Source organism: Tachyglossus aculeatus, chromosome 3 (assembly GCF_015852505.1).
Source record: "Tachyglossus aculeatus isolate mTacAcu1 chromosome 3, mTacAcu1.pri, whole genome shotgun sequence".
Lineage (NCBI taxonomy): Eukaryota > Metazoa > Chordata > Mammalia > Monotremata > Tachyglossidae > Tachyglossus > Tachyglossus aculeatus.
Window position 1 is genome coordinate 94,104,439 of NC_052068.1, and position 23,838 is coordinate 94,128,276.

At 40.4% G+C, this 23,838-nt stretch overlaps 1 pseudogene; it reads right to left on the minus strand.

Annotated features, from left to right (window-relative positions):
- Nucleotides 1–5,616: 5,616 nt before the first annotated feature.
- Nucleotides 5,617–8,831, minus strand: LOC119925314 (annotated as a pseudogene).
- Between the last annotated feature and the right edge of the window lie 15,007 nt (nt 8,832–23,838).

The window sequence follows — 23,838 nt, forward strand, 5'->3', positions numbered from 1 at the left end:
TCTATTCAGAGAAATACTATTGAACACATCTCTGGCTCCTTGAAGCTCTCACTGAAGTACAGAGGCCTGTTCAATTTCTTTTGCTACAGAGATTTCTTTTTTATCATTCCTTGAGTTGCTTGCTGGGTTCTTGAAATCGTTTTCTGTCATCTTGTAGCTCTGCTTGGCTTCCATTATGAACATCACTAAATAATTCTTAATGAATTCTTATTTTATCAGCTGGGCTCAGCTCCTGTAAAGAGGATTACTGACATCTAATTCTCTAGGACTCAGATCGACCAGTTTATGGCTATCTGTTATTATTGGCAAGAGACATTAATAGTATTTAATTACAAGATGTTTCCAATCACTTTACATCCATCTTTCAGAGCACACTACTGATTTAGTGTAGCATGGACAACTGAGATGGATAATTTTAGGGCATTGTGATTTAACAAGAGGGCAAAAAGAGGTGCTTCTGAAAGCTTTAAAAATGTATTTTTGAGGGTATGATTTGTCCTAAGAGTGGGAAATGGAGGCAGTGACTTTTGTGTTAAACAAAGGATAGATGCCAGAGACTCAAAATCAACTTCATTTGATTTAACTTTTCTGGTAATTGTAGCCTTAGTTGGTGACTCCTCTCCCATGTCCTGTATCAGTAAGCATTAGAGTTCAAGAGGTCTAAATCGTATTGCCACATTTTGTCCCAGATTTTCTGGATGATTAGGGTAAATCATTTAGCACTTCTGGGCCTCAATTTTCTCCTCTGTACAATGGGGATCCCACGGAAGCATGGCATAGTGGGTAGAGAACAGGCCTAGGAGTTAGAAGGTCATGGGCTCTAATCCCAACTCTGCCACTTGTCAGTTGTGTGACTTTGGGCAAGTCACTTAACTTCTCGGTGCCTCAGTTACCTTATCTTTAAAATGGGGATTAAGACTGTGAGCCCCACGTTGGACAACCCGATAACCTTGTATCTCCCCCGGAACTTAGAACAGTGCTTGGCACATAGTAAGCGCTTAACAAATACTATTAAGCGCTTAGTACAGTGCTCTGCACACAGTAAGTGCTCAATAAATACGACTGAATGAATAATCCCTATTCTTCCCTATGTTCCTCAGAATGATGGCACAAAAACCAAGGAGAGAGTAATGCTATAATGGATTGGGAAAATCAAAAGCACATTGTAATTTCAAATAAATTTGCTTTTCTGTGGACTGAATCAAAGAATACTATCCATACAGGCTCATTGGGATACAATCTCAAGTGAGGGGGGTGCAGCACAGAAGTTGTCAGGGAAATAAGAACAAATTTGGAGATCAATTTGAAGACTAGTTGAGATTTGAGATTTTAGTTACATTATTAATATGCAGTTTGCCTCCTGTAGCTATTGTTTTGCTGAACTCAAAAAATGATGGGAAAGGCGAGAGTTTCCAGAAATGTGGAAAAAAGCCTGAACTCTGCTTTTGGAGCTAGACACAATGAACCTTTTTTGGTAGGGATAGGAGATAGAGATGATGATGGGCAGAGGAAACACATGATATATTAGACCCAAAGTCACTTTCAGGAAAAATAGCCTGGAGCTGTACATGCTATGCCATTTTCAGAGATAAATAAAGTAGACTTGAATTCAGGGCCTGTAGGTGTAGATACCTTTTACGAGAACTAGACTCAATTTAAAAGAAACAAAAAACCATACATATCAATTTTCCATTGCATTAAGTATATTTACACATCAAAGGACAATGACAGAGGAACATTTCAATTTGAGTTGCATCTTTAAAATTACTTTTTTATTATTATTTTGCATCCTCTTGTAATCTCAGCTGCATTTTTTTTCTATTTCATAACCATATGCTTTCTTTGTGGGATATTATTCTATAAAATAATGAGACTGGCCATACCCACTAAGGGAAAATGTCTGTCATTGCTCAGTAAACATATCATCTCCAAGAGATGATTAAAGAAATAACTATACTGTAAAAGTAGATCTCTGTAACTTCAGGTACAGATGATGTTCATTCAGTGATGCTAACAGAGGTCTAGGGTAGCAGGGATAAATGAAACGCATAGATAAACTGGGAAACCAATTTTAGCCATTTGTTCCAGCCTCCATTGCCGCAAAACTTTTATAACAAGTAACGATTTTTGAGTGACACATATTTTTCAAGCTCTCATATTTTTTTTTCCTGTCTTATGGAGGAGATGCTGACAAGGAGTAAAATATATCAAAAGGTAAGGAGCAGGAAAAGTAAGGGAGGAAAGTAAAAAGCTAGGATAATCCGTAAATTGAATAATCTGCCCCATTAATACAGGAAAACACATAGATTTATATAATTCATTTTCTGTTTGTGCCTTGAGAAAAGAAAGCTTTTGCATGTTTGTATTTTTTTACCTCTTCCTTAACCTACCATTTTTCAATTTTGTAAAATAAATTTTCTGTATTCTAAATGGTTACATCATACATAATAGTGTATGTGTAGGTGTACAATCTGTAAATCAGAAATGGATTGATTCACCAATGAAGGGGATGTTCAGAGAAATGATTTTAAAGTGAGGGAAAAACCCACTGCCTGGTTCTGAACCAACTCTACATTTTATTACTATGTGAACAACTGAATGCTTTTTCAAAGTCAGGTACCAAAAGAAACCTCTGCCCTAGGTATTACTGGGATATTTTCACATGAAAGACAGCTGTACCAAACCTCTCTCCCCACCCCCTTCTACACACACACACACACACACACACACACACACACACACACACACACACACACACACACACACAAATGTGTTTTATAATCTTCATACCCCTTGGTAATAAAAAAAGACTTTTTCCCTCCAATAAATTTACAAATTTCCTCTGTCTCCCTATTTGGCCTCTCCCCTCACATCTGCCCCTTTACTCCATCACACACACACACACACACATCCATCTTCATGTTATATTGCAAGAATGATTTTTGATCCTCATGTTATATTGCAAGGCGAGTTGAGGAGGAGGGGAGAAACTCACATATTTCCAGATGCTGGGAGCATTCACGTGTTTACATGGGGCAGGCTCCCTCTGTGAGGTGATCTGAGCTGCAATGTGAAGAAAGGAAGGGAAAGGGATTGAGTCCGTTCCAAGATAAGGGACAGTTTGTACAATGGACAAGGACAGCAAATGGGTGCTCAGGTGTGGGGAGCCACCAAACCCTGGGCAAGATGTTCTTTTATTTCATATTTTCATGGGATGGCAGTTGGAGAGAACAGGAGAGATATAAATGCATTGTGATAGTCAATTATGATCAATCTATTTTGAATTCCCAGTAGAGGAGAGCTGAAAAACCAAGAAGCTAATGAGAGACCATTCAGGTCTTTACAATCAAATAGAAGGGTAATGTTCAAATAAAGATCACACCTGAGATACTGAAGAGCAAATGAAGTATCCAGAAAGATATTAGAAAAGAAGAACCCTGAGGTAATTTGATAACAACTCCTCCCAATCAGTCAGTCAATCATATTTATGGAGTGCTTACTGTGAGGAGAGCACTTTACTAACCTCTTGGGAGAGTAAACCACAACAATATATCAGACTCATTCCCTGCCCACAGTGACCTTACAGTCTAGAAGTGGGGAGATAGACATTAATATAAATAAATAAATTATGGATATATACATAAGTGCTGTGAGGTTGGGGGTGGTATTGAGTAAAGGGAGCAAGTCAGGGAGACCCAGAAGGAAGTGGGGGAAAAAGGAAATGAGGGCTGACTCAGGAAAGGCTTCTTGGAGGAGATGTGCCTTCAATAAGGCTTTGAAGGTGGGGAGAGCAATTGTCTGTCAGATATGAAAGGGGAAGGCGTTCCCGGACAGAGGCAGGACATGGGTGAAAGGTCAGAGGTGGAGGGTCAGGAAGCAATAATATCACTGAGACATGGAACAGAAGAGGAACACAGAGTTTCCTAGGGAAAAGAGTGACCAGTGAAATTTGAGTATCTTCATCATTGTTATGCTCATCATAAGATGTCATTAAACTTTTCGAGATAAGCTATCTGAAGGACAGCTGAAAAGACAACAATCTTCCTGCAAATAAGCTAATTGAGATCTCAGTTTGCCTTTCTGGGGCTCTATGTAAGCTATGCTCTCAATTGGCTTCTTCAGACAGTCGAGTATTTTCACCCTTTTGCCAATCATTTAGATAATTTTCCTCAATTAAATTGCGCTCCAATTGCTTTTCACCAAACTCTCATTTATGTACATGCAGCTCCCTCCCCACCCTTCTACCCTCCATTTCCATGACATTTCTCACAAGTCCAAGTGCATTATGATCTTGGATCTTAAATATAAAACATTTTTCCTCCCCCTCAGGAGAAGACGTGTTGAAAGTAGGCTCAAGATTATTAAATTACTCCAATTTACTTTTATTTACAAATGTACAATTCCTAAAGATAAGCTTTGAATGAAATGGATTTTGACAGCAAAGCAATATAATTCAAGCTTTCACACTGAGATTATACATTGCTGTACAGCTCAGTTACCTGAATTGTTGCATTTCACTATTTATAGATATCTACCACTCATCATTCAATAGATAATTATGACTTTATTATATTTCTCTTTTAAGAAGTATCATTTCCGATAAGGCCACGAAAAAGTAGAAAAAACTTAGATAATTTCACTCCATTGAAAGACGATGGAAGATACTTTGTATTTTTGTCGACTGGATAATGATATATCTATGTAAGATCATTCAGTTCTTTACTCTTGAAGAGAATACATAAGGAAGAAGCTGGAGAGGACCCCTGAATTCATAAAGTTTCATTTTCTCCCTATTTTTTTCAAGCTTCTTATGAACTTTCTGTCAGTTCTGAGAATTGTTCCTGAAGACAAAAGATTCTCCTTTTTGTCCAAGAATAATTTTGACACCAATAGGTATTATGGACTAATTCCTTTGAATAATCCCATCAATCAGGTATTATCAGGAGAAACCATAACAAAAAAGAAATATAGGTGCTTTACACTTGCCAACTCTATGTCTCAGTTTCTCTCATCTGCAAAATGGGAATGAAATACCTAATTCACCCTACTACTTTGATGTGAGCCTCATGTGGAATACAGACTGTGCTTGACCTGATTATCTGTTTCTACTCTAGTGCTTAGTACATTGTTTGGCATAGTAAGTGCTAAAAATGCTATTATTATTATTATTACTGGAGTTTTTTCACTCCTTAGTATCACTACTGCACTTAAGTGATTCTTATGCTTGTTTTTGAGAACCAGACATTTGTTCATCAGGAGACCACCAGTCACATCATGTAAGATACACTAGATGCCCAAATACTTTTTTTGATAGATTGATTGATTAATAGTATTTATTAAGCACTTACTTTGTGCAGAGGACTGTACTAAGTGCTTGGGAACATACAATACAACAATAAACAGAGACATTCCCTGCCCACAACGAGCTTACAGTCTAGAGGGTGGATGTCGGTCCGATCAGAAACTGTCAGTTCCAGTCAGAGTCACGTGATGACTGAGACAAGACGTCCAGCCCAAATGGCTTTGGGGGGCTTTCAGCCCCTTGAAATGGGCTTCTTCACAGCTTAGAGTCCCCACCACCTCACCAAAAACCAACCACACAAAAAAACTACAGCCCTAAAATGATATACTGACCTCTGAATTAGCTTCATTGTGATTTCCAACCTCAAAGCCTAGAGTCAGGACCTCATGGTTCATTTCTGAAAAAGGAAGCTCTTCATTGTCAAATAAATTGTCCAGAAAATGAAGTTGCAGATTTTTCCCATCTGGAGAATCAGCATTCTGACAGACTGGGGAAGTTGCCTGGTACTGGGTAAAGAATGAATGCAAGGGTTGGGTCTGTAGGTGCGGGGATTGTGGCCTCTGGGGCTGGAATGGCTGTGGCAGTGGCTGCTGAGGGTGGCGGGCTTGATGAGACTGAGGCTGATGTGAACCGGCTACAGATCCTGGGGCGGGAATTTCTCCAGCAGGAGAGGCTCAGGCCACTGTTGGTATTGTTGGGAGAGCTGGCAATGCTGCTGTCCATTCTCCTGCAGATCCGCCCTGGTGGGATACAGAGTGGGAATGGTGGGTTGGTTTCTGAATGGTGGTCTCTGGTAGCAGGGACTCAGTTGTGTGGCTGCCGGGGAAAGCTGAGGCTCGGATGTTGGACTCCCACTACCACCCAGACAATCAATCAATCAATCATATTTATTGAGCACTTACTGTGTGCAGAGCACTGTACTAAGCACTTGGGAAGTACAAGTTTGCAACATATAGAGATGGTCCCTACCACAGTGGGCTCACAGTCTAGAAGGGGGAGACAGAGAACAAAACCAAACATATTAACAAAATAAAATAAATAGAATAGATATGTACAAGTAAAATAAATAAATAATTAGAGTAATAAATATGTACAAATATATATACATATATACAGGTGCTGTGGGGAAGGGAAGGAGATAAGGCAGGGTGGGGGGTGGGGGGGACAGAACTGGAAAGCTTCCAGAGTCAGGAAACTTGAATCGGCAGAAGTTTCTGTTTCTGTTCCATCGGTCCCTGGGCCACCCAGGCTAGCTGGCGAGGTGCCCAGTCCAGGCCCAAGCAGTATGTCGCCCAAGAGGGGCTGAACCGTGTGCTGCAGAAAAATGTCCATGTCTGAAGAGAAGGTGGGAGTGGCAGCCTGCTGGTCTTGCCCGTTTGTAATCAACTGACCTTGTCCAAGGTCACACAGCAGACAAGTGGTAGGCTAGAATTAGTACCCACGACCTCTGACTCCCAAGCCTGGACTCTTACCACTAAGACACGCTCCTTCTCTAATGATGCTGCTGCTGATGATGATGATGATTTATTACTCTATTTATTTATTACTCTATTTATTTATTTTACTTGTACCTATCTATTCTATTTATTTTATTTTGTTAATATGTTCTGTTTTGTTCTCTGTCTCTCCCTTATAGACTGTGAGCCCACTGTTGGGTAGGGACCATCTCTATATGTTGCCAACTTGTACTTCCCAAGCACTTAGTACAGTGCTCTGCACACAGTAAGCACTTAATAAATACGATTGATTGATTGATTCATTCATTCATTCATTCAATTGTATTTATGGAGAGCTTACTGTGTGCAGAGCACTGTACTAAGTGCTTGGGAAGTACAAGTCGGCAACACATAGAGACAGTCCCTATCCAACAATGGGCTTACAGTCTAGAAGGGGGAGACAGACAACAGAACAAAACATGTAGACAGGTGTCAAAATCATGATGATGATGATGAAGCCACAGTATGACCTTAGAAAGAGCAAAGGCCTGGGAATCAGAAAACCTGGGTCCTAATCCTGGCTCTACAACTTGCCAATCTGTGTGACCTTGAGCAAGTCACTTAATTTATCTGGACCTCAATTTCCTCATCTTAAAAATGGGGATTGAGTACCTGCTCCCCTACCCGTTAGGCTGTAGGACAATGAATTTGTCCAATCCTATTATCTTGTGTCAGTCCCGGTGCTTAGTACAGTGCTTAGCTGGGCTCATTGGGCTAACTTAATCCTAAAGACATGGCTTTTTGTCCCATACCTGAACTGTTTTCAGTTCTGGTGCTGAATGGTCATCCCTATCCTCTTATTCTGTTCCTTGAAGACTAATCACAAGCATGGAGGCCCAGCTGGTCATTGTAAAGATATAATCAGTGGTCCTAGTACAAAATGCCACCATGAGCCCTAGACACTCATGCCAATATGCACATCACTGGGGCTTCATTGAAAACAGCTTTCATAATCAATTAATCAATCAGTCATTAATTGAAGGCAGATTGTTCATTTATTCATTCATTCAATCATATTTATTGAGTGCTTACTGCATGCAAAGAACTCTACTAAGCCCTTGGGAGAGTACAATATAACAATAAATAAATATATTCCCCACCCACAGCAAGTTTAATACTACTAAGTGCTAAGAGAGTATAATATAACAGAGTTGGTAGACATGTTAATATAGCTTTGAACTTGTAGAGCACTTTTTTTCTTTCGGCAAAGTTGCTTACTATTTTTCATCTTGCCCTCTGAGTCTCCTTTGAGATGCAGAAAGGCAGGTATTGGCTTCTACATTTTACAGTTGAGGAAACAGAGATGCAGAGTGGTTGAGTTACTTGCTCAAAGGACACTAGGAGATCAGCGGCAGATCTAAGACAAATGTGGCCTTGTGGATAGAGAACTGTCCTGGGAGTCCAAAGAACCTGGGCTCTAATCCCGTATCCACCACTTATCAGCTGTATGACCTTGAGCAAGTCACTTAAATTCTCTTTACTTCTGTGACCTCATCTATAAAATGGGGATTAAGACTGTGAGCTCCATGTGGGACATCAATTGTGTCCACCCTGTTTTGCTTGTATCTACACCAGTGCTTAGAACAGTTCCTGGTGCAGAGCAAGCACTTAACAAATACCATGAAAAAAAATTCAAAACAAAACAGAATTACAGACTCCCAGGTCTGTGATCTTTCAAATAGACCATGCAGAAGTTTGTGGACAAAAGACAGGATTGGGCTGTGGCCCTGTAATCTCATGCAGATTGTACAAGGCTGTTTACGGAAACCCTCTTATTCATTGTACCAATTATTGCACTGCTTCATTTACTGCCCTGTTATAGACTTCTAGAGAAAACCTCTTGTTTCTGTTGGGCTCCATATAGGATTATCCCTAACCACTCCAGACAACTTTTAGTTGTCCACTCTCTTCTTTCAAATCACATATTATATTTTGTTTTAATTACCTGAGAAGTTGCACCTGCCAATATCTGTCCTTGGTGGTTTTAGAGGACCACTGTGGCTTAGCAGCAAGGGCACGGGCATGGGAGTCATAAGTTGTGGGTTCTAAACTCAGCTCCGTGACTTGTCAGCGGTGTGACTTTAGGCAAGTCACTTAACTTCTTTTTGCCTCAGTTACCTGGTCTGTAAAATGGGGATGAAGACTGTGAGCCCCACGTGGGACAACCTGATTACCTTGTAGCTACCCCAGCGCTTAGAACAGTGCTTGGCACATAGTAAACGCTTAACAAATACCATTTTTTTTATGAGAAGACCCAGGACTCCACTGACAATAGCCCTTCAAAAAATTACATTCTTCCACTATCCTATCCGCATCACCATCATCTTTACCATTAGCAGCAGCAGCAGCTAAATCATCAGCATACCTTAATATATTTCAATTATCCACTGGAAGCCTAGCTCTGAATGTTTGGTTCAGTCTCAGAAAGTAGCTCTAGCCTGTTTACAATTGTTAGGCCTCTCTACCTAAGATCACCTCACTATCTTCCCACACCTTCTTCAGTGAAATTCTATTTCCAAAAAGCGTGTTTCACTCCCCCAACCCACTGACATTTCTAGAGTAACCTAACATAATTTTTGCCTTTGGGCTAATTTGAGCTCTCGTCAGGTGAGGCAACTCACTCAAAGACAAAAAAGCCAAGTAAGAGTTAATCCTAGCTCTCAGATATATACTTGAATCATGAGACCACAAAAGCTGACCTCTGCGCCGCAAGCTCCAGCCTACTGCCAGAGGGTAATGCCTGGTATGATCTGGAAATCTGGTAAAGTGATAATTCAAGACCAGTAGGTTAAACAGCTGTTTGCAGTAGTTCAGGCTCACAGAACCAAATAACTTCCCGCAATGGGCATGAACGGTTCTGAAAGCCACACCCTGTTAAGGCCTGACACCTTTACACAGACAGTGCCAGTTTCCCTCTGTGTGTCTTTCTCGACAACCTCATTAAAGTCATGTTTTCCTTAAACGAAAAAAAAAAAATTGTCTGGGCACGTAATGTACATCAGTCGTCTGGTTCCACAGACAGGCGCATTTGTCATGCCCCAGGGAGCAATACCGTTAGTTTCACTTTATTAATTGAGGAGATTATACACCTAGAATATCTGCTTTTTTGTTGTTGTTCCTAGTTGGCAATATCAGGAGAAGCAGGAAAAAGAACACCCATTCCATTTAGCTTTATCGAGTTATAATTAAGCATGATGGTAGGTAAAGGGATTCTTTACTAATGCAGAGGGCTCCAAACACTGACAAGGTCAATTATCTCTTGATAAGCCGTGCACCAGCAAGGATTAATACTATGACGAATATTAATTGGATGTGAGTCCATTGAGTTTTATTTCTTATTTGAAAGTTCTCTTAGCACCCATCCACCTCCTCATCAAGCAGAAACTCCTTACCATCAGCTTTAGAGCACTCAGTCACCTTGCCAACTCCAACCTCACCTCACTGATCTCCTATGACAGCCCAGCCAGTGAACTTCACTCTTCTAACCCCAACTTGTTCACTATACCACAGTCTCACCTATCTCATCACCGACCCCTTCCCAGCGTCCCCCCTCTGGCCTGGAACTCCCTTCTCCTCCATGTATGTCAGACCACATCTCTCTCCACCTTCAAAATCTAATTAAGGTCACACAACCACCAAAAGTCCTTCCCCGATTAAGCCCTCATCTCCCTCATTCCCTATTGCTTCTGTGTTGTCTATGCATTTGGATCTGTGACCTTCGGGCATTTGATATTCTCCCCATCTTCAGCCCCACAGCTCATATGTGCACATCTACAAATTATAAATGATTTATATGTATATATACACATAAATGTCTATCTCAGTGTCTAGACTGTAAGCTCACTGTGGGCAGGGAACATGTCTACCCCCTCTGTTGTATTGTACTCTCCCAAGCACTTAGTCCAGTGCTCTGCACACAGTAAGTGATCAATAAAAGCCATTGATTGATTAACAAGTGGGAGCTACATGGGGCGAAGAAAATGATGAATGACAGTGGTGGCACCGTTAAAAAAGACTAGCCCCAAAAGTGTGTTGGACAAGCAGAAACTATACCTTTAGAGTCTATCTTGGGCTCCAAATCCCTGGAAAGGTCTGGCATGGGCAGAAAAAGAACATTTCCTTTTGGTTATTGTTATTCATCTGGAATTGCTGAAGGGGAACCCTGTGACCGGACTTCCAGATCTTCATTTCTTTAACACAGCTACCTCCCTCTTCACTGTTGTGTGTACCTTGAATAAGTAGCAGTTTAATTGAGCTGGAAGTCAGTGGAAAGGAATGGCTAATAGGAACCCCTTTGGTATACTCATTCTGGAAATTTCATAGAAAAGAACCAACTTAGTTTCTTGGCTTTGGTGAGACTGAAAGAGAAGAAGAAAAGCATAGCTTTTGTGTTTCCAATGAATCCGAATAAAGAAAATCATAAGTATATATTATTTCATTTAAACTTCATTTTTCTTTTTCAACTCCCTCTGCCGGCTTCCATTACTAATCCTATCCATGTGCTTGATGCCCAACATAAAGGTGAAGGAAATTTGAGTGTGGTTTGATGTAACAATTGACACAATTATTAGAGAGACAAATGCAGACTGAGTATGTTTGGAAGTGATACTTTCTTGCATTCTTAGGCCTTGACCCATTTGTAATGTCTGCAGTCCTTGAAGATTTCAACAGAGTCCTCCAATAAACATGAGAAAAATATTTTGAGAGTGACTATGATGGGGTAAAGAATGAAATTATTATTAGGTTGCTCCTGTTTTTCAAGTACAATTTTCCCAGAGATATGTTTTATCGTTTTCTGGTCTTCTAGTTTTGAAGGGCTTAGACAGTGGCATTTAGGTACTGCCATTAGCTATTAGAGATTTAAGCTATTAAGTTTACCCAAATACAGTGCATTCATTTTAGGCTTCTGTCTGTTGAATCATACCCAATGAACATGAATCTTACAAAGCTTCACAATAGCACTGATGCCACCTATGGCATTCACTTCCACTTTAACAAGATGTTTGGTTTATCCAATTTCTGCTTTCAAAAATTGGACTGGATTGGGAGACAACACTTTGAACACTATACTTTAAAGAAATAAAGAATGAAGAAAACTGAGGGAACTCATCATTCTTTTTTTATGGAAAAACTGTGATAATAAAATCATCTACAGTTAAATTTGGATGTTAATTCTGAACCTCTGGAAAAAGAAGGAAGATATTCTGAGTTATAAAATGCTTCACACTGAGAGTGGGGGGCAAGATTCATAGGAAACAGCCTATACAATGCACTGCAAATATATACTAGTAAAACCCTGTTTACTGCAGAAGAGATAGGAGACTCATTAGTGGCATAACAGTGCCATAAGCTGGCCTCCTCCAGAGGCACAGAAGTTAGTAGCAATGAAAAAGACGTTGGAAGAGAATGGAGCCATCTGTAAGCTTGCATGTCGATAGCTAAGGGGAAAATGAATGAAATTATTCTGAAATACTGATGAGAAAGTTCATAGTCATAAGAGGCAAGCGCTTTAGAATTATATGGAATGCAGGCAGAAGATGATCTGATTTGAGGACTTTTTTGTTGTTGTTGTTTTGGATGAAATGTAGCCATTGGAAGGTTTTCTATTTTGGTTCATATTTTCTTTATAAATGCCATATTTCTGCATCTGTGAGAACACCACAGATACAAGTCCATGTTCTGATGATCTGTCTAATGACAAACACCATTTCCCCATTATCCTATGTGCTTTTTCTCCTCCCCTGCAAATTTAGAACGGCGATCCAGACCGACAGTGAATGACAGTTGTCACCAGCTGGAATATTAAAACCTGATGCCTGTGACTTCTGTTCAATAAGAACACATCAAGAAGGATGAAACTCCTTTCAACTCAGTAATACATTTTACTAGACAATTTTCAAAGCAAAAGCAACTGAGGTCTCAATTGAAACTCAGTGCACTATCCCATCACACGCATCTTTCATAAATGTGACCTGACTGCCTTTCCCATTTCAAGTTTTCTCACTTAAATGCATAACACATTTGTAAACTATGTTTATTTTATTGGAAATAGAGTTTGGGTTCCCCTTAACAATTGCGACTATGCTTTACCCGACTCCCTCTGTTTCTACTTCTTTATTCTACACACAAGCAATGAGAAACCAAGCATGTGGGGAGTGGGGGATGGGGAACGTTTTCCTTCTTACCTCTCTAGTCCCCCATCAACTTTCATTTTCCCCTAAATCATTCTTCAGGGCTTTCATCTGGATGCTTCATTTACAGAGCCCTTCTTCTTGACACCAGTTGCACTCACTTTTTTGCAAGGTTTTGTATCCCCTTTGGGCAGATGGAAGAATGGAGAGAAAAGAGAAATGAGAAAAATTAGCCAGGAGGACAGAAATCTATGGCAGAGAGTATTCTGTTTCTCTAGACTGTAAGCTCATCTTGGGCAGGGAACATGTCTGCTGATTTTGTTGTACTGTACGCTCCCAAGTGCTTAGTATGGTGTTCTGCACATAGTAAGCATTCAGTAAATACCATTGATTGATTGATTGATTGATTGATTGCTATCATTCCTGAGCCACAGGTTTTGAAACACTGTGGTCTTTGGCATGTTTCAACATCTGAATTTGGAAGTCTTTCACTTCCTCTAACAACTGCAGATCAGTTTCTCACTGGGCAAGATTCTTCTAACCTTTCCTAAAATGACCTATTTTCCATTCCTTTCCTTACTGCTTACAGAAGCTACAGTGGTTATCTACCTCTGTGGGACCCACCATATACCCATGCCTTTTCAGTGGGTTCCCACACTACTAAAGGCTCTCCGTAGTATTTTATGAGTGGCATTATATGATCATCAGTGAACTTTGGTCTAATTCAAAAATAGTGGAAGCAGTCATCCTCTATCAAGTATACTCTGTTGTAGCACTAATTATAAACATGCTGCTTCCTCTGGACTGTAAGCTCCTTGTGGCCAGGCATCATGTCTACCAATTCTATCATGTCATGCTCTCCCAAGCATTTAGTACAGTGCCCTGTACACAGGCAGTGCTAAATGAATACCTTTACTGGATTAAATGGATCATTTTTTTATTCTATTCCAACTTTCTAGATAAATGATGTTATCTTAACAGCATAGTTCCCAAGAATGATCTAATCATTGAGGAAATTAGAAAGAGTATTGACAAATCTGGTGAAATCTTCAGTCCACCTCATAATAATAAATGTGCTGTTTGTTAAGCACTTATGGTGTGCCAGGCCCTATACTAAGCACTAGGGTGGATACAAACAAATCAGGTTGGAAACAGTCTGTGTCACACATGGGTCTCCCAGTCTCAATCCCCATTTTTCAGATGAGGGAACTGAGGCACGGAGAAGTGAAGTGACTTGCCCAAGGTCACACAGCTAAGTGGCAGAGAGGGGATTTGAACCCATGACCTTCTGATTAACTCCCAGACCTGTGCTCTGCTGCTTCTCATGTAAACCTAAGCCATGGAATGAAAAGGGTATCCGGTTTGAAACCAAAGTTAATCTCATTTTATGGTATCTCTGGGGAATTCTTTCATTCAATCATATTTATTAAGCACTTACTGTGTGCAGAGCATGGGCACTATACCACCAACAAATAAGAAAGTTTAACCAATTTCAAAAGGAAAGCTTTCCAATCATTGCCAAGATTACATGGTAGCAGAAGGTTTGAAATACTATAGTCTTAAATGCTGTACCACATCCAATAATCACATGCTCCCTCCTTCAGCCTCAGTTTTGCCAGACTGGACATTTCTACAAGAATGCACTGAATAGTTCAGGCATGGTCATTGGATATCATAAAGAGAGACAAATCTTAGAAAAGATTTTGTGAAAACAGTAGGGAGGATGAGCAACTGGATTGGTGCTGCTATGGCAAATCTGCAATCTAGGAATGTGTGACCTTTAGAACTAGGAATACCAAATCAACCTCTGGAGACAGATTTCCTGTGTAAATCATACTTACTGCATATAGATGCCAAAACAGGTGGTGATTATCCAGCCCTCCCTAGAGAACAGAATGCATCATTACCTCATCCTGGTGCCACACAGCTCTTCTTAGATGACTGGTTGGGCACCAAGAGAGGGGTCTTTTCAGCTTGAGTTACTTGGGTAGTTTTGAGGAAAGATATGGAGTCTCCCGTGGGTGTGTTGGATAGGACAATCTAAAATCATTACACTCCCGTGAGCTGAGAATGAACCAGAGAAATTTGCATTCCCTTGAGACACCCAGTCATCCATGCCCAACTGCTGGAAGAGACTAAATAAGTTATCAGTCTAGGGAGAACTGACATGTAAGTTGGCATTGGGAGCTTTTCTTCTGAGAATAAATGATTGGAATGTAAAGTCTTAGTTTACTTCTTGAATACCAGGGCAAGTATTTAAATGCAGAAAGATAAGAAGAAGAAGCAGCCTGGCATAGTGAATGGAGCATGGGTCTGGGAATCAGAAGGCCATGGGTTCTAATCCCAGCTCTGCCACTTGTCTGTTGTGTAGCCTTGGGCATATCACCTCACTTCTCTGTGCCTCAGTTACCTCATCTGTAAAATGGGAGTAGAATCTCTGAGCCCCACGTGGACAGGGGCTGCGTTCAACCTGATTTGCTTGTATACACCCCAGCGCTTAGTACAATCCCTGGCACATTGTTAACTCTTAATAAATATCATGAAAAAGACCTCTGCTATTTTCAAATTGGCTGCTACCGTGTTTATACCATATTGTTGCAAAATGATCATTACCAGGTGATTTCATTGACAGGCCCTTGATTTCAGGCAATCAGTATGGATGGCTAACAGGCCTGAAAACCAGGAAGGCAATGAGGGAGGAAGGGTAGGGGGAGGAGGCAAAGGAGATGGTTAGGAAAGGTGGTGCTGTCATGACAAAAACCACCTCACAACTGGGAATGTAAGAAACCGGGGAATACTTAGGAACATGGCCAGTTCCAAAGGGTTCGTCTAAACTGGTGGTTGATTCCAGAATGATGAATTGTCACCGAGAAGTTACAGACTCCCTGTATGACCTTAGGGAAGCCATGAAATGGAGCAATGTGGCAAATTGCAGAGAGGGATTACCAACATTTGCTTTGCTCACAATGATGTGGCCCCATCTTTGGATGGTCACGGGGGATGTGTTTGGGCTCTTCAGGTAAGAGATTTAAAACCTAATTGGAGAAAATATTTCCAAATGTCTGTTTTATACTTTGGGTCTGCACAGACGTCTGCATATGAACATTGGTATTAACAGTATGTATTGAGCCCTAATATATAGAGAGGAATATATTACACATATAGGGACTGGCTGGGTTAATTATTCTTTTCTAACTCAAACCATAGGATCTTACGGTGATATGTGTCAGAGTTTAGGCTCAAAGGATTATTTTAAACTGGATTTCTTTTTCCCGTAATGGCCACAATGATATGGAAAACAAGTAAAGGTTAAGTAGAATTGACAGATGCCACATGATGAATATTGCAGTATGTGTTAAATACTTACTATCTGCCAAGTACTGTGGAAAGCACTGGTATAAATAAACAATAATCAGAATGACACATTCCCCATTCCATATGGGGCTAAAAGTGTAAAGAAGAGGGAGAACTAGTGTTTAACCCCCATTTCACAGATGTGGAAATTGTGTTGAACCACTTTTCAAAAAAAAAAAGAAATATAAAGATTAAAAAAAAACCCTTCAGACAAAAGTAAGTACTATCTACTTTTGTATTGTTCAAACTTTGACTTGAACCTAGTTATTCCATTGGGAAAATGGATTGGCTCATACTAGTACATTCAACAAGGAGGCCTTTTCCCTCCAGTAAAAGAATTCATAATTCACATTTGAAAATTCCCTACAGATTATAATTTCCAAATTGTTTCATCTTAGTCCTAAATTTAGAGAAATAGTTTCTTCAGGCTGGTGTGCTTTTTTGTTTGTTCGTTTGTTTTCTATTGGTCACAAACTCTAGTTTAATTTCTTAGGTGAGTGAGACGCTAGTCAAAAATCTGAAGGGAGAGAGGCTAGTGAAAATAATCAAATATGAAATTGTCCAGGGGGACACTCCACTTTGAAGTAGGAGAGAGGAAATTGTCATTTTGATGCCACCAGAGACAGCCTTTCTGTTACAAAGAGGGCCCAAGGGAGACACTACCTGATTTGCTCTTAGTCAGGTTGGCATCTCTGTGACAGGGCAGTCGTAATTAGAATGAATAAAACGAGAGACATGCCAACTCCCCACTTATAATTCAGAGTGTGACATTAAAGAAAAATTGCATTATTTTTGGTGGGCTTTTTTTTTGGAAGGCAGGTACAAACAGGTAGCAGGTCTTTGTCTGCTGGGATGTCTTCTGTAAAACCCTATCTGTCTCTGTATAGGAAGAAAATCTGATGTACTCATTGATGTCCAGATGGTTTTGTTCTTTCTACCTGTTGGGATTTTAGGAAAACGTCCTATATTTTCATGCATGTTGTGCAAAACACAGACAGTAAATATTAGGGAGAATGCATAAAAGAAAGAAGTTAAGGAATATTTATCAGATCCTAATGCTTTTAATATGATTGTAGCTGGGACCAAGGATTCCATCAAGGTAATTTTAGATTGTAATAATAAAAATCAGAGTCACAAGGATATGACAAAGGATATGTAGAGGAATGGTAAAAACCTCGTTTACTTTCCAACTATGCTTTGGTAAGTACTGAACTTGATTTGAATCCAGATATTTTTAGAAAATCAGACATGAGGCATTTTATTTCTCTTCCATTTCCAGGGAGCACTGAAGGAATAATTACTCTAAGGGGATTTCCAGAGGTAGCTTTATCATTAGCGTGCCAGGAGGCCTGCATTCTCTGAAAGACAAAATGCCTTAGATTAGAATATGTTTTCTCCAAGGTTTATAAGCTGAATCTAACATGCTCCTATCTGCTCAGAATTTCTCATCCTTCCTCTTTCCCAGAATGGGAATAAATGTGCATTTGTCCCACCTTGCAGATTAATTATGATTTTGCTTCTTCACATTATTTTTTCTTAGGATCTACCATGAAATCCTCCAAACTCACCCCTTACAGCATCTCATCAGGGTGTGTGGAGAATCCAAGTAAAAAATAGAGGTATTGATGGATATCTCAGGATTCAGACTACTATTGAGGCAAAGTAGCGTTTCTTTACTTTGAATCATACAGGTGTGATTTTCTATACAGATTAATTATCCCTGATAATTCATCAGCTCTACATTTTGCTTTGCTCAATACTGTATTTGAATAGAATGGGTACTGCTTAACCATATATGCCAGGATCCACAAGGTTGTTGAGGGTATTCTTTCCCCTCCAAAAATCAAGAACTGAATATATAGGGTGTACTTGTACCAACCCTATCATTAGGGGATGTGGGGGATAGTGGAGGGAAGAACTAACCTCATTTGGTTCCCTCCTAGGTTACATGTGGCCAAATCTGGAATTAGTCAAGGAAGTGTAAAGACATAAAGAGAATAAGTATTGTTCAAGGGAACTAGAGTTTAAATTCTGCTGAGAGATTAAAGGGTCATGAATTATGGATTACAGTCACCCCGGAAATAGAACTGGTGACAATTGACAATCTGCAGTTCTCTGTCACTTCAACTGTCTTTCTTTCATTCATGTTTTGCTTCTCTCTTCCTCTTTCCCCCTTTAGCCCTTTCTGCTTCCATTCTGATCAGGCTAACCTAACCACCGTGCCTTGGGTTTGCTGGACCATTGTTATGTTTTTACCAATTCTGTTTGCCAAATAACAATGATACTTAAGAATAATTGTGGCATTTGTAAAGTGCTTACTATGGTTCAAGCACTGTTCTAAGCTCTGGCTAGATATAAGATAGGTTGGACACAGTGCATGTCCCATATGGGACTCAAAACCCCATTTTACAGATGAGAGAACTGAGGCCCAGATAAATTAAGTATCTTGCCCAAGGTTATACAACAGATACGTGGTGGAGCTGGGATCAGAACCCAGGTCATCTGACTCCCAAGTCCATGCACTATCCTCTAGCCCAAGCTGCTTCCCTAATTTGTGATACCCTCCTTCTTCTCATAAACCATTTTATGAGCCTTTATACCACCTCTGTTCCTTTCATTCCTCCTGCCTGGAAGAACCCCTGTCTTCATCCTGGAATACAAATTTCCTCTGATCCAGCAAACTTTCTTTCAAAGCAGTTCCAAGAAAATCACCTCTTCTTGTAGGCCCACCTCAATGAATACCCTGAGCAACCTGTTTTACTATCCAAGATTCACCCTAGATTTCTTCTTGTTCTTATTATGATATTTGTTAAGCACAGCCAAGCTGTGCTTAATGCTGGGGGAGATGTCGAGATGATGTATATGTTGTTGATGCAATTGCCCATGCTTATTTATGATTTAAATTTTTCTCTCACACTCTTGTAACAATTGCTTTACATCAACTTGTCTGATTTCCTTTTCCATTGCATGTTACAGCCCTTGCAGGAAAGAATCACATCTTACACTTCCTTTATAAAACCAATCACCTAGTTTGTCTTCTGCAAAATGTAAGTGCTCAGAAAATATTCTTGATTCTATTGATCTTTTTCTTCCTTCAAGACCCACTTCCTCTAGTACACTGTCTCTGCATATCCCCACAATGACTCTGTATTCATCACTGCTGTATACTCTCCATTTGGCTGCCTTGGTGTTTCTTCAGCTACTTTTTCTAGTCTAGATTTCTAGTTTTGTGTTTGGATCCCCTACTGCTAGCACCTAGGATGTATGGCAACAGATTAATGAATACAGTGAAGACTAAAGGAAAAAAAAAATGAGAGTTCTCAAATATAAAGGCAGGATATGTTTGTAATAATAATTGCACTTAAGTGTTTACTGTGTGCAAAGAATTGTACTAAGCACTAGAGTAGAAGTAAAGTAATCAGGTCAGACAAAGTCCCTGTCTCACAAAGGACTCGCATTCCAAGGGGGAGGGAGAATAAGTATTGACTTCCCATTTAATGGGAAAGGGAAACAGACACAAAGAAGTTAAGTGAATTGCCCGCAGTCACACAGCATGGAAGTGGTGGAGCTGGGATTAGAAATAATAATAATAATAATAATAATGGCATTTATTAAGTGCTTACTATGTGCAAAGCACTGTTCTAGGCGCTGGGGAGGTTACAAGGTAATCAGGTTGTCCCACGGGGGGCTCACAGTATTCATCCCCATTTTACAGATGAGCGAACTGAGGCCCAGAGAAGTTAAGTGATTTGCCCAAAGACACACAGCTGACAAGTGGCGGAGCTGGTATTTGAACCCATGATCTCTGACTCCAAAGTCCAGGCTCTTTCCACTGAGCTATGCTGTTTCTCAATCATGGACTCCCAAGCCCATGCTCTATCCACTAGGTCCCTTCTACCTATGTACGTTTTGCTGACGGCATTTTACTTCAACATTCTTCCTCAGCTTTCTCAGGAGGTGAGTAGAATTAAGACCCATGTGTCTTGGAGCTTCCTCATGACTAGCAGCTGGGAAGTAATGTGGCCTAATGGATATAGCCTGGGCTTGGGAGTCAGAAGGACCTGGGTCCTAATCCTGACTCTGCCACTTGTCTTCTGTGTCATCCTGGGCAAGTCACTTCACTTCTCTGTGCCTCAGGTACCTCATCTGTAAAATGGGGATTATGACTGTGAGCCCTATGAGGGACTGTGTCCAACCTCATTATTTTGAATCTACTCCAGAACTTAGTAAAGCATCTGACACATAGTAAGCACTTGATAAGTACTATAAAAAAAATACAATAAATCCATTATGACTCCAATTCTAGACCAGCCTTCCCAGGGCTATAGAACCCTGCACAGAGGAATCCCCATTCCATACAATGGAAGGGTGAGGTCAGGAAGTGAGGCACGAGTATTTGGTTAGGACTCAATCAATATCATTGATTGCTTGATTGATTTAGGAAGTCTAAGGCCCCTGCTGCTCACTGCATAAACCGGTCTCATGCAAAACATCACAGAATACTTGTGCCCCAGAAACCCGATTCAATCAATCGATAACATTTTTTCAGTGCCAACTTAATAATTGTGGTATTTGTTAAACACTTACTATGCACCAGGCACTCGGGTTGGACGCAGTTCCTGTTCTGCATGGGGCTCACAGTGTTAATCCTCATTTTACAGATGAGGGAACTGAGGCACAGAAAAGTGATTTGCCCAAGGCCACACAACAGGTAAGTGGTGGAGCTGGGATTAGAACCTATGACCTTCTTATGCCCAGGCCTGTGCTCTATACACTACATCATGTAGAAATGTACTTAGTTTTCTGAGAGGACACTAGAGCTAAATTTCATAATACCTTCCTGCATGGAGCTGGCAGTCTAACAGGGGAAATAGGCACAAAAGTACATTACAGGTGAGGGAAATTAATAAAGTATAAAGAGGCATAAATATAGTGGCAGAACTGGGGGAAACTGGGGAGAGGGTGGAGTGTCCAAGTGCTTAAAATGACAGAAGTACTGAAGTGTCAGGTGAGAGAAAATGAGCAATTAATCAGGAAAGGCCTCCTGGAGGAGATATAATTTAAAAAGGGCTTTGAAAATGGGGAGAGCAGTCTTCTTCTGGGTGGGAAGAGGGAGGAACTTCCAGGAAGAAGGACAGCATGAGCAGGAGTCCAACAGCAAGGGAGCCAAGAACTAGGCACAGGGAGTTGGTTGACTTTAGAGAAATGAGGTATATAATCTAGGGTGTAGTCAGAGAGGACTAAGGATAAGGAGGGGTGATAGAGTTGATTGAATGTCTTGAAGCCAATGGACAATAGTTTCTGCTTGATACAGAAAGAAATGGGCAACTGGAGGAGGTTTTGAGTAATTTTGTTTTATTTTTTATCCTTCGGTATTAGTTAAGCACTTATGTGCTTGGAACTGTATTAAGCACTGAGGTGTATGCATGTTAATCAAGTTGGAGACAGTCCCTGTTCCACATGGTGTTCACAATCTTAATCGGGAAGCTGCATGGACTAATGGAAAGGACACAGTACTGGGAGTCCAGAGGACCTGGGTTCTAATCCCAGCTCTAGCACTACTCTGCTGTGTGACCTTGGGCAAATTGCTTAACTTCTCTATGTCTAAGTTACTTCACCTGTAAAATTGTGATTAAGTCCTTTTTACTTAGACTGTGAGCCCCATGTGGGACAGGAATTTTGTCCAACATGATCATATTCTATCTACTCCAGTTTTTAGAAGAGTGGTTGGCCTATAATAAACGCCCAACAAGTAGCATTATTATTCTAGGAGTTGGGAGATCTGCCAAAATGATGTTCAAGAAAGTTGATCCAGTCAGTAGAGTGAAATACAGACTGGAGAGGTAAGAGATTGTAGTCAAGAAGGTCTGTGAGACAGCTGAAGCATTGGTTGAGTCAGGAGATATCAAGTGGTTGGACCAGCATGGTGGCCATTTGGATGGAAAGAAAGAGGTTTATTCTGGGGATATTCATTCATTCAATTGTATTAAGCACTTACTATGTGCAGAGCACTGTACTAAGTGCTTGGGAAGTACAAGTTGGCAACATATAGAGACAGTCCCTACCCAACAACGGGTTTACAGTCTAGAAGGGGGAGACAAAACAATACTGAGAAAGACCTTACTGTGGAAAGGGAAAGTGTCTACTAACTCTGTTGTATTGCACTGTTCCCAGTGATTAGTATAGTACTCTATCCACAGAAAGTACTCAATAAATATGACTGATTGACTGACTGATAAAACTGACAGGATTTGGTGTCAAACTTAACTCATGGCTTGAAATAGAAAAAGGAGTCAAGGGTGGTGAACTTGAAAAATAGGATGGTGTTTTGGTCAATAATGTTGGGAAATTTAGGGGGAGAAGAGGATTTGGGAGGAAAGATACAGAGTTTGGTTTTGGACATTTCAAATATGGAGTTTCAGTGGGACATTCAAGTATACATGTCCCTGGCAGGGCAGGTGAGATACCAGATTGCAAAGAAGAGCAAAGGGCTGAGTTAGGTAGATTTGGGAGTCATCCTAGTAAAGGGGAGACTTCAGTGGTTGTAAAATAAGGATTGTTTGATTGGAGCAGAGGTGAGTCTGAAGGCTCCCCCTACCAAAACTATGAAATTATTTTATCTTCACATTATTTGGGTTTTTTCTACCTTACTGTTGCTTGCAATATATTGTTATAGTTCTTTGATCTGTCTACCCCAACCTAGATATGGGACAGGGGGCTGAACTGTTTGTATCAATCACAAAGCTTATCACAGTGTTTTCACACCTAATAAGCTCTGGTTTGAATTGTACCCCAACCTGGAAGAAGACAAATGCGCAGTAGAGACAATCCCTTGGGTACTGATGTTATCATGGGGTTGGCTAATAGAACACCTTTTCCTCAGAGTCCGTGCAGACACTTGGAGATCTGCAAAGGGCTTTAATTCCAGGCGATGCTTAAAGGATAAACTCCACAGACTTAAAGCTAATATGAATCAATCACCATTAAAACTGTTCAGAACTTAGGTCTCTTCACAGCTTTTCATGTCAAATACCAATAAGCATGTCATATATTATTATTCCCTAGAATCTTATCAAAAAGGAATACAGACATCAACAGCTATATAGTTAGGTGCAGGATCAGGAATGCTCCCGCTCTAGTGAAGTGTGAATCAAAACAAAACTAAATTGCAACTTCATCTTGTAAAGCAGCCCAGATTGCATCCCAAAATGCTTCCTAGAATTCCATAATACAATTACCAAGTTATATCATGAATGTGGTAATAGCTGAGGGGGAGAAAACAGAAATGAAGAGATGCAGACAGAGAGAAAAGGGAATAGTAGGGGTTTTTCTTTCCATTAGAGATTTGAGAATCCAGAGTCAAGAGCCAATGAGGTAAAGAGAAGCCTGAAGGTGGGCTGAACCATCAACAGCTGTAGAGAGGAAGACTTGTGCAGCCAGGGTAATGGGTTCTCTTTAGTAGCAAATGATTTCCATAATCCTTTTTCATGGCAGCCTTGTAACTCTGAAATTCCAGGTGGGCCAAACTACAAAGACAATTGAGGACAAAGAGTAT